This window comes from Mus caroli, unplaced genomic scaffold (assembly GCF_978045245.1).
Source record: "Mus caroli unplaced genomic scaffold, Mus_caroli_1 scaffold_3, whole genome shotgun sequence".
Classification (NCBI taxonomy): domain Eukaryota; kingdom Metazoa; phylum Chordata; class Mammalia; order Rodentia; family Muridae; genus Mus; species Mus caroli.
The window spans coordinates 139,971,140-139,974,467 of record NW_028227258.1 but is presented as its reverse complement, the minus strand read 5'-3'; the positions used below and the strand labels follow the sequence as shown (position 1 = coordinate 139,974,467).

Genomic DNA, 3,328 nt, shown 5'->3' with positions numbered 1-3,328 from the left:
TGAGTTTTGAATTGTATAGATTTGGACATTTCTTCCTGCATCCAGCCGAGATCCTGTTGTTTTAGCATGAGTAGCAATGACTCTGCCAGCTTCTTCCCCTACACTGACTGATCTGTGGGTGGTTATGAAGACAGTGGTGATGTTACATGACAACTATTTCATTAGTTTAGTTCAGAATTTGCCTCGAATCATTATGCCTAGTAGTCTAACGTGTTTCTCCAACTCTGAGTCTATGTAAACACAGCCGTTTATCAATGAACTAAAATACCTTTGCAAGTAAACAGGTTGCTGTTGAAAATTCAGGGAAAGTAAGCCAGGGCTCTCTGCTCAGTGGAAGGCATGGTGATACAGTGCTGAGAGCAGGCAGCACTTTTGCTGCTTGGCCAGAGTGGACTTCATTGTTTTTAATTAAGAACCCCCCTAAAAGCTATATATACTCTTTCCAGTGGAGGAGTTTGGAGATGACCTTCAGAGTGGCACCTTGCAAAGGGAAAGAAAAAAAGGAAGACCAAGTCACTAACCTTGAACCTCAAGTGGGTGAAGGAGAAAATGCATTCAGTGTCTACCACATCTTTGTATCCTTCAGTGATACCTTTGCCCATGTTACCATTCTTTCTGGAAAGGAAACCATCTGCCAGGTGACAGGTGGGATGGAAGAAAAGGCTTACTGAGTTGATTCCTCTCTGTATGCAGCCATGCTGGCTGCCCAGGGTATGGCCCAGATGCACAAGGATCTGGGCATCACTGCCTGCTTATCAAACTCCATGCCAGAGGACAAAACAGGACCACAACCCCTGGCCTTGGAGCCCAGTCAGCCCTCAGAGCTCTTGCTTGCGAAGAATATTGGGTGGATTGAGGATGTCACCCCATCCCCTCTGACAGAACTTGAAGGAAGGGGGATCATAGCCATCACTGTCTGTAAACAAGGATTTTCAAATTATTTTCTGTTAAGAAATTGCTTTGTCATTACGAGTCAAAACCTGAAACATCTGTCACCATGGACGGGGACTGTTGTCACGTAATAAAGGACTGAAAAAATAAATGTCTAAGTCTAGGAATAAATGTAAACACTTAAAAAAAAAAAGAAATTGCTTTGTGTACACAGAAAAATGTGTGTGTGTGTGTATTTAATTACCTAAATAGACCCTGTGTGCTATAATTATATTTATAACATAGGTAACATATTCTATTCTGCATATGTTTAAAGCAAATATACATTAACTTAGATTAATAGACTCTGCTATATCAATATTGGCCCTCTTAATGTAGCCATATGCTTGTTACCTCAAAGAATATTACTCACCCTGATGTTTTACGTTGTTAATGAGACTCAGAAATGGAAACACACTATCTCATTATACCATTTTTGTAAACAGTGATTTACTGACATACAGGTGAATTGAAGTGTGTTAAATAAAATATTACCAAGAAACAAATATGTGTGTTGAGAAATTCATAATTTGGCATCTATTAAAAGTGATGTGAACTCACTTGTATAAATATAGTTACTCTGTGATAGAGATATATAGCTGTGTAGGTACACCTGCCTCCTCGAGTATAAATGTAAGTATTATATAGTACAAGAAGAATCCAACTCAAGTCTCTGTAATCATTCTAATGTCTATGTTCAAGCAACATTACTTTCATCAGGTATTCTGCTTAGCTGAGAAGCAATGAGCAAAACACACATTATAATACCAGGAAATACAGCCACAAATGGTGCCAAGTGCCACAAAGAAAGCATCCTGTGCTCTGGTGCCTCAGCAGTCAGGGAAATGGATCTGCCAAGGTGATACTGGAGCTGAAACCTGAACAACATCAGAGTAGTCAGTGTGAAGTGTCTGCTCTCAGGGTAGAACTACGTGCAAAACAGCAGGAAGCAGCTCTGAGTCTGCACTTAACTCACACCATGAAAGAAGACAGTGCCACCAGAAAGGCTACCCAGGGGCCCTTACCCTGTTACAGGAGTGCTGCATTCCAGATACAGGTCAACACTGCCAGAGTTTCACTTTTATTGTTTAACCTGGGCTCTGGGAATTGAATTCCACTGTAAGACTCACATGTCTAGTGCTTTTATTTGCCGAGTTATGTTCCTTACATTTAAAGGAAATTGTAAATATATATATATATATATATATATATATATATATATATAATTACAATTTATACATATTAAAAATAAAACCTTCATATTATCACCTGACTATAAATTTAAGAAATAGATTGAGAGAAAACTTAAGGGAAATAGACAGCACACAAAAACAAAACCCACTTAGCCTAAAAGACAGATAACATTTTGGTGAGGACATATTATATAAGCAGACTCAGTTTAAAATCGAAAATGCCCACTAAAGGGGAATTCGTTGTCACTTCATGCCTTTTGTGTCTAAAGTCCAGTGCACTGTGAACTAGTGCTCTGGGGTGAGCTCCGGGAAGCCTAAGACTGGTAGAATGCCAGCTCACCTGGAAAAACAGCCCTGAGCCCTTGCTCTCCCATTCACCTCTTGCACAGTAAGCCTTCTGGAATGTAAGCATTCAGGAATGCTCTGGGGGGAGGGGAAAGGGTTAGGAGCGAGTACACATCCGGTAAAAATTAGAAATATCGAAGTCTCCAGAACGATTAGAGTGATAAGGAGTCTGAGGGTGCCCCAGTTCTTTAACAGCTCTCAGCAGGCTGTCTAGGTTCCCTTCTTTGGTCCCATCAGTGCCTGTTTGCAGCAGCGATCCTACCTTTCAAGGTGTGTTTGATCTGTCTCCCAACCAATACAGCTATCTTTCTGAAGCCTCAAACCACCTGTTTAAAATAATAACACTAAAGGAAGAGGTAAGAACTATTCTTGAAAAGTTATCGGGAAAGAGCACACTGCACTTGACAAGAATGTCTTTTTAGAATTCACCACAGTTGATTTTCCTCAGTGTTGGAACTGAATGGTGTCTGTTGGTTAAACACCTGCTGCATGGTTTGGCTTGCCTTGCATTTTGAAGCGAAGGGATCGGGATGAATCTGTCTTCCCTCGTCACAGATGCATTCAATGTGGCAAGCGATTTTACTAGCAGAGGCACCTGGGAACCAAATGGGAAAAGGACAGCTTTCTCTTCTATTCCTGGGGGAAATTCAACACTGAAAACCAACCAGATAAGGGCCAAGATAATGACCATCTTGCTTCCTTCAGCGATGGTTGCAGTCTCCCAGACATTAGAAGCAAAGAAGCAACTTCTCAAGTCCTTTGGCCTTTTGCCTGCACGAACTTCACAGAGTTAGGTCTAGAAATGTGGAGCTCAGAGAGCATGGTCAATGGCAGTGAACTACAGGAAGGGCTCCAGGACT

The 3,328-nt window shown here is 41.1% G+C and overlaps 1 pseudogene; it reads left to right on the top strand.

Moving 5' to 3' along the window:
- Positions 1 to 461: 461 nt before the first annotated feature.
- On the top strand, positions 462 to 1,022 carry LOC147005670 (small ribosomal subunit protein uS11 pseudogene; annotated as a pseudogene).
- Positions 1,023 to 3,328: the final 2,306 nt, after the last annotated feature.